Consider the following 8,153-nt stretch of genomic DNA (forward strand, 5'->3'; position numbering starts at 1 on the left):
TTGGCAATGAATAAGCATGAAGGATAAATGTCCGGGCATTGTTATGGCCTTGATCCCTCTTAGAACTGACAGGCCTGCATCAGCTCTACTTCAGGCATGTGGTTTTTCATTGTCAGGATGCCAAGCCTCATCCAGAGATCCCACAAATGTCTTGAGGAATAGACCTTTTCCATAAAGCTGCTGTCCTCCCATCCCACTGCCACCACTATTCTGTTCCTCTCCTGCTACCAGTGTCTGGCTCCAGGCAAAGAAAGGGATGGTGTCACCTTTAGGGTAGGTGAGGTCTGGGAAAGCCAGGCAAGCCTTTCCCACTCTTACTGTTTTCTTAAGCTTTGAGGACAGAGGTCTTCCCAGTCTGCTGTTGTGGGAAAGGGATAGGATTTAGGCATGTAGTAAGTTTGAGAGCCCAAGTACCAGTGTTAAGCATATAATTTGTATTCAGTTATTTCCCTGCTGCCTCCCCAGCCAAGTTTCCTTTTCAACTCTTCTGTTATTAATAGGCCATCACCCTCAGGGACCAGTGCTTCTGCCATATGTAACTCTCAAACTACTCCAACCAGACATCTCTTATCAATCCCAACTTTGAACATTCCCCGCCTACTCCTCAAGATCAGATGACACTTTCTTCCTTCTAGGCTCCTCTAAAGTTCTGCTTGGTGACAGGCTGCTGCTAAGAGTATCTTTCCCAAGTTTTTTATTTCTATATTGGCAAATAGATACTTTTCAGAGCTACAACCTCTCATAAGATAAAGATAATGGAGAGGACTTTAGTTCAATGGTGGGCCAGTGGGGGGGTCTTTGGACCCCTGAACAACTTGGAGAAGAGGATGAGCTATTCCTTTCTGTCCCTTAGTACTCAATTTAGAATGCTAGGAAGGAGGTAGAGGGGAGCTCTCTCATGGCAGTTGCTTAAACCTTCAGAGGAGACTGAACCTGGGAGGTAAATGCTTAGCATCCAGCTCTTAGGACAAACAACAACCCCATCTTCCAGAACATGAATAGCGTTAGTCATGGACTGGCGGAAGACTTGGACCCAACGTCCATTTCAGCATAATCTGGGCAAGGGAGCTTCCCAAATGAGCCTGTAGAAAGTCAGTGGAAGGGCTTAGGTTGGCCAAGGTTGGATGGAGGGCAAAACCCTCCACTTCATTCCAGAATATAGGGGCAGTGGCTGAGAATGAATCTATGCGTGAGTTTCTCAGCCTTGAGGTAGAAGGTCTGAAGGCTCTGGGGATTCGCTGCACGCACCACTTCCAGTTCAAGCGCCTAGGTTGGTTACAGCAGGAAGTTGACAAGTATGTTTTTAGTGTATTCGATGTTTTGGGGCATCTGGGGATCCATTTCTGGGGTGCTCTGGAATCCTTTGGGATATCTGTAATGCACCACATGGGGTTGTGAGAGTTGGGGGACACCCATTCCATTGCCACTACTTAGTGTGGGGAGTAGTGTCTTTGGGTGGCAGTCATATTACTAAGAAAAGTTTTTGGGTTTTTTTTTTTTTAGACACAGTCTCTGTCATCCAGGCTGGAGTGCAGTGGTGTGATCTCGGCTCATGAAGTGGCATGATCTTGGCTCACTGCAACCTCTGCCTTCCGGGTTCAGGTGGTTCTTGTACCTCAGCCTCCCCAGTAGCTGAGATTACAGGTACACACCACAACACCCAGCTAATTGTTTTTTGAGACCGAGTCTCATTCTTACCCAAGCTGGAGTGCAATGGTGTGATCTCGGCTCACTGCAACCTCTGCCTCTCAGTTTCAAGTGATTCTCCTTGTATTTTTAGTAGAGGTAGAGTTTTACCATGTTGGCCAGGTTGGTCTTGAACTCGTGACCTCAAGTGATTTGCCCGCCTTGGCCTCCCAAAGTGCTGGGATTACAGGCATGAGCCACTGTGCCTGGCAGAAAAGCTGCTTTTCCACTTCTGAAGAGTGCAAAGGTAGGAGAGCCAGAATCCAGTTCTCTCACTTTCTAACCCAGTAGCTGGAGAGAGAGAGAGTCATGCTGATCACTGGGGAGTGATAGGATCCGGATGCCTGCTTTCCTCTGCAAGATTTTCTAATTGGGTTTCCTGACTTTGATTGCTGATATGGGTAAGAATGACTCTGAATTCCTGAGTAAAAAGAAGACTGTTAGGACAGAGGAAATTGAATCATTTAGTAGGGTAAAGGGAGCAAAGCCACCGAAGGCAGTGGTTGGAGGTACAGAAGAGAGGAAGTTGGGTTGGGACCATTCATTATCAAGGCTTGAAGGTGAGTGTCTGTTTGTGTATCATGTTGGCTGTGAGTTACAGAACAGAGTATCTGGCCTCTAGTGGAGCACTTCTGGCTTCTGAGCTGAACATGGTGGAGGAGAGAGGACACTCAATCCAAAACCCTGGCTATCTATGCAGAGGGCTGACCAGTTCTACCCATGTACCCTTTCTTCCCCCACGCTTCCTCACAAACCAGGCATTTTGAGAGTTGTCTGGCAGTCCAATTCAGGCAAGGCAGCAGTTTTGAGAATGGGGTTTTCCACCTGGCACCTGCTTCCTGCCCACCTCTACCTTCACCCCTCCATCCCATACATTGTTGAGGGGCCTCCCAGCACAGAATTGAGTAGAAGGACTTTTAAGGCTTGGAGGGCTTAGCTTGGGGCTCTAACCCACAGGGATTCTTTCTGAGTTCTGAATATAGGAATAAAGGACACTCTCTTAGCTTTAGGCTATAGATAGGAGTTGGGGAATCTGTTCTCGTCTTTGCTAAATCTTGCATGGATGGGATGATACCTCCTTGGTTAGAACAGCCACAGGGGAAGAGTGGAGGAAGGAGGTAACTCTGCTTCATTCTTGGATGAATGTGTGCATAAACATACCTGAAAGAAAACATCTGGTCAGCTGGGATATGCATACCCTTGAAAATAGAACACCAGACCAGGCACAGTGGCTTATGTCTATAATCTCAGCACTTTGGATGGCTGAGGCAGGAGGATGGCTTGAGCCCAGAATTTGAGATCAGCTTGGGCAATATGACGATAGAGATGGGATTTCACTATGTTGCCCGGACTGGTTTCGAACTCCTGGGCTCAAGCAGTCCTCCAACCTAAGCCACTCAAAGTGCTGGAATTACAGGCGTGAACCACTGTGCCCAGCCAAAAAAAAAAAAAAAAAAAAAAGTTTTTAATTAGCCTGGGCATGGTGGTATGTGCCTGTGGTCCCAGCTACTCAGGAGGCTGAGGCAGGAGGATTGCCTGAGAGGTTGAGGCTGCAGTGAGCTGTGTTTGTGCCATTACACTGGTGACAGAGCCAAGACCCTGTCTCAAAAAAACAGATTTTCATATGCCGACTCAGGCTTTTACTTTATTAACAATGTGTTTATAAATAAACACTTAACATTTAAGCCGGGCACAGTGGCTCATGCCTGTAATCCCAGCACTTTGGGAGGCAGAGGCAGGCAGATCACAAGGTCAGGAGTTTGAGACCAGCCTGACCAACATGGTGAAACCCTATCTCTACTAAAACTATAAAAAATTAGCCCGGTGTGGTAGCACGCACCTAGCTAATCCTAGCTACTCAGGAGGTGGAGGTTGCAGTGAGCTGAGATTGTGCCATTGCACTCCAGCCTGGGTGACAGAGTGAGACTCTGTTTAAAAAAAAAAAAAAATTTTTTTAAAGTAGTATTCTGCTTACTGTGTGGCACATAATAGGCATGCAACTTTGATGAACAAATGGATGAATTAAGAAACAACATTGTCTTTAATGAAGCTGGGTTGTGGTAGGTACCCCATGAGTTCTGGAAGCTGGGGGACTGGGTAGGGTTTTTCTTATTCACTGACAGAGACACCTTTGAGGGTGGAGGCTTTTCTAAGAACGGTTCTGTGATCTCCAGCCAGGGTTGGGCCGACTCTCCTACCTTTCCAAGAATCATGTCACCTTTCTCTGTTTAGATTTCTTCTAACTTGATCCAAGGAAAAGGCTCCTTTTCTGGTCCCTCCAGGGTGCAGGTGGGCTTGTGCTGCCTGTGAGTGGATATTGTCTTTAATAGTTTTGCCCTTTCCATTTCCACTACCACCCTCTCCTACTCTACTCCTCTTCCCCTTTGGGTTCCTGAACAGAGCCTCAGACCTGGATAAGACAATAGCCTTCCACCTTCATGACACTGTTCCAGTCTGCTGATGCATCAGTGCAGTATGCTGTGTCACCCTTTTGCTTAGAAACTATCAATGTGTTCCCACTGCCTTAGTGTCTGACATTCAAGGTTCTCCACAACTAGCCCTTAATTCCCTCTAACCACCTGCCTCTAGTCTCTGGCCAAATCCCTTACTTGAGCCAAATTGGTCCATTCATTTTTCCCAAACATCTGGCCCTCTGCCTTTACCTCCTTTCTCACTTGTTTACAAATCTCACTCCAAGATGTAGCTCAAGTTTCACCTCCTCCACAAAGCTGCCTGTGCCCTCTGCAACCACAAGGACTTTCATAGTTTTTCCCCACTCTGGCTCCTTGAGCTCTGTTAGCACAACTCATTCAACACCTCCCACTCATTCCTTTGTATTGCTGTATATCTTGTTCATTCGTTTAATATTTAACTTAAAAATTTATAACCTGAGAAGTAACATCTGAGCAGGAAAATTATTTTTATAACCAAAGTAATAAATATACAGAGCAACATGTGGGACATTCCCCTCTACTCTTCGCACTGCCATCCCCAAACGTAACCATCCTGAGCTATTTGATGTGCATCCTTCTAGTTCCTTTTCTAAATGTATGTACTGATACATGTTTGGGGAGGGGTTAAAATATAAATGGGCTCATATCACATCTGTTATTCTGCTATTTGCTTTTTTACTTAGGGTATATACATTTGCCTTAGAGATGTTCTACATTAGTATAATTAGATCTCCTTTTAATGGCTTCTCAGTATTTCATAGTATAATTTCTTCAAAATAAAACATACTGTCTAGAATCTATTATTTGGAGGGTATTGTGTAGCTAGTACCTAGCTCCAGAAATGATTGCAACCTTGACCTTGCCATCAGTTAGCTGGCTCTTTGGGGGACATAGGAAGGGAGGAATGGGGCATACACAAATAACTGCAACAAAAGGAAAAATATAATAATGTCCACAAGTATATGCCTGGAGCTCAGAAATAAGGGAAGTCACTCCTAGCTAAGAGAATCGGGACTTCACAGAGGAGATGATATTTGAGCTTAGCCTGGAGGAAACTTGACAGGTAAAAGAAGCCTATGAGTTCAGGCACAGAGATGAAAACACAAGATATAGGTTTTTATGATGCCAGACCACAGTCCATGAGCAGGAAGAGATTTAGCTCAATTCACAAACATTTACTGAGCGTTTATATGTCAGACACTATACTAGCAATGAAGATTTAGAAATGAGAAACATGAGGTTTCTGTCTCTCAAAGGCATTCAGTTTTATAAAAGCCAAGTTTGGAAAAGCGGATTAGGGCTGGAGGACAAGCTTTCAGCTGGGATGTCTGTGAGTTGGAATTTTATTCATGTGAGCAATGTGAAGCCATGGTAGGCTTTTTAGTGGGCAGGTGATGGGACTGAAACTGTAGATAGCAACAGTGTACACAATGGTCCAAAGCAGGGAGAGGCTAGGGATGAGGGGCTTATTTTTTTTTAGACAAAGTCTCTCTCTCTCACCTGGGCTGGAGTACAGCGGTGTGATCATAGCTTACTGCAGCCTCGACCTCCTGGGCTCAAGCAATTCTCCCACATTAGCCTTCTGAGTAGTTAGGATCACAGGTGCATGCCACCACACCCAGCTAATTGTTAAATTATTTGCAGAGATATGGTCTTGCACTATTGCCCAGGCTGGTCTTGAACTCCTGGTCTCAAGCAGTCCTCCTGCCTCAGCCTCCCAAAAATGATGGGATTACAGGGGTGAGTCACCATGCCCGGACTTACTCTTTTCTTAAACAAGATAGACATTAACTATTTCTGCCTTAGTTAAAAGGTGTCTGGGGCCATGCATGGTGGCTCACACCTGTAATCCCAGCACTTTGGGAGGCTGAGGCAGGTGGATCACCTGAGGTCAGGAGTTCAACACCAGCCTGGCCATCATGGTGAAACCCCAACTCTATTAAAAATACAAAATTAGCCTGGTGTGGTAGCACACACCTGTAGTCCCAGCTACTTTGGATGCTTAGACAGGAGAATTGCCTGAACCCAGGAGGCGGAGGCTGCCATGAGCCGAGATCACAGCACTGCACTCCAGCCTGGGCAAGACAGAGTGAGATTCTGTCATAAATAAATAAACAAGCAAAAATTAACCAGATATGCTCATTTGAATCCAGGAGGTGGAGGTTGCAGTTAGCCGAGATCACAGCACTGCACTCCAGCCTGGGCAAGACAGAGTGAGATTCTGTCATAAATAAATAAACAAGCAAAAATTAACCAGATATGCTCATTTGAATCCAGGAGGTGGAGGTTGCAGTTAGCCGAGATCACACCATTGCACTCCAGCCTGGGGAACAGAGGGAGACTGTTAAATAAAAAAGAAGAAAAAACGGTGAGCTTGGTCTGGTGGCTGATGCCTGTAATCCCAGCACTTTAGGAAGAAGGCAGATCATTTGAGTCTAGGAGTTAAAGACCAGCCTGGGGAATATGGTGAAACTCCATCTCTACAAAAATACACATATTAGCCAGATATGGTGGCATGCACCTGTGGTCCCAGCTACTCAGGCTGAGGCAGGAGGGATCACTTGAGGCCAGAAGGCGGATGTTGCAGTGAGCCAAGATCATGCCACTACAGTACAGCCTGAATGACAGAGTGAGACCCCCATCTAAAAAAAAAAAAAAAAAAAAAAGTGGCAGCTGGTTTGAAGATAGGCATCTCAATTATTCACAGCCAGTTACAGATTGAACTATTCTTTCCCCCTTCCCACTACTGTACTTGACTAGTCTTTTTTTTCCCCGCCTCACAAAGAATGGGGCTTCAAATACAACTAAAAAATAAAGGTGTCTGGTAGGCCAGGGGCCGTGGCTCACACCTGTAATCCCAACATGTTAGGAGAAAGAGGCAGGTGGATTATGAGGTCAGGAGATCAAGACGATCCTGGCTAACACAGTGAAACCCATCTCTACTAAAAATACAAAAAAAGAAAAGAATTAGCCGGGTGTGGTGGCACACGCCTATAGTTGCAGCAACTCAGGAGGCTGAGGCAGAAGAATCGCTTGAACCCAGGAGGTGGAGGCTGTGTTGAGCCGAGATCGTGCCACTGCACTCCAGACTGGGCAACAGAGCCAGACTCCATCATAGGTAGGTAGGTAGGTAGGTAGGTAGGTAGATAGATAGATAGAGTCTGGTGGAAGGCAATCCAGAGCTGGCATGGTGGCTCTCCAGTTAGCAAGGACTTAGGCTTCATGCTTCACCATCCTAGCATGCAGCCTCCATCCTCTTGGTCATCTCATGGTCTAATATGCCTTCTAGAACTTAATTCATCTCATCTACATTCCAGATAGCAGACAGAAGGAAGGAAAGGTGATTGGGGAGAGGGAGAGGAGCACAGAAGGACCCTTTCTAGCTAAGTTAACTCTTTAAAGGGCCTTCTTGGAAGTCAAAGAAATACTTGGAACGCTTCTGTTTATGTTCTCTTGGCCAGAACTTAGTCAGTTGGCCATATCCAGCTTTAAGGGAGACTTGGATCTGTAGTTTTGTGAGTTTTTTTGTTTAACTTAAACTTGATACGTAATTCAAAAACAGTGAAATGCACAGATCATAAGTATACAGTTTGGTAAGTTCTGCCAAATGCATACAACCTTGTAACCTACATCCCTCTCAACATGTAGAACATTTCATCACCCCTAAAAATTCCCTCCTGCTGAGGGGACTTTAAAAAAAAAATACACAAGATAATGAAGGCTTCTTATCCTGAGGTGGGAGGGTTATAGATACAGGAATGCAAGGGAAGAGCTGGAGAGACTGGAAGGAGAACCCAAAGTAGACCCATTGGCTGTGGGCGATGAGAGAAGAATGCATGCTGGTAGCAGAGCCACTAACAGAAACAGGAGATAGGGAGGAAGTCTAGGTTGTTACAGATGGAATGGAAGGAAAAGGAATAATGAGTACAGTTAAGACCATTGGCCGGGTGCGGTGGCTTAACGCCTGCAGTCCCAACACCTTGGGAGGCCGAGGCAGGTGGATCATGAGGTCAG

This window comes from Callithrix jacchus, chromosome 9 (genome assembly GCF_049354715.1).
Source record: "Callithrix jacchus isolate 240 chromosome 9, calJac240_pri, whole genome shotgun sequence".
Classification (NCBI taxonomy): Eukaryota; Metazoa; Chordata; class Mammalia; order Primates; family Cebidae; genus Callithrix; species Callithrix jacchus.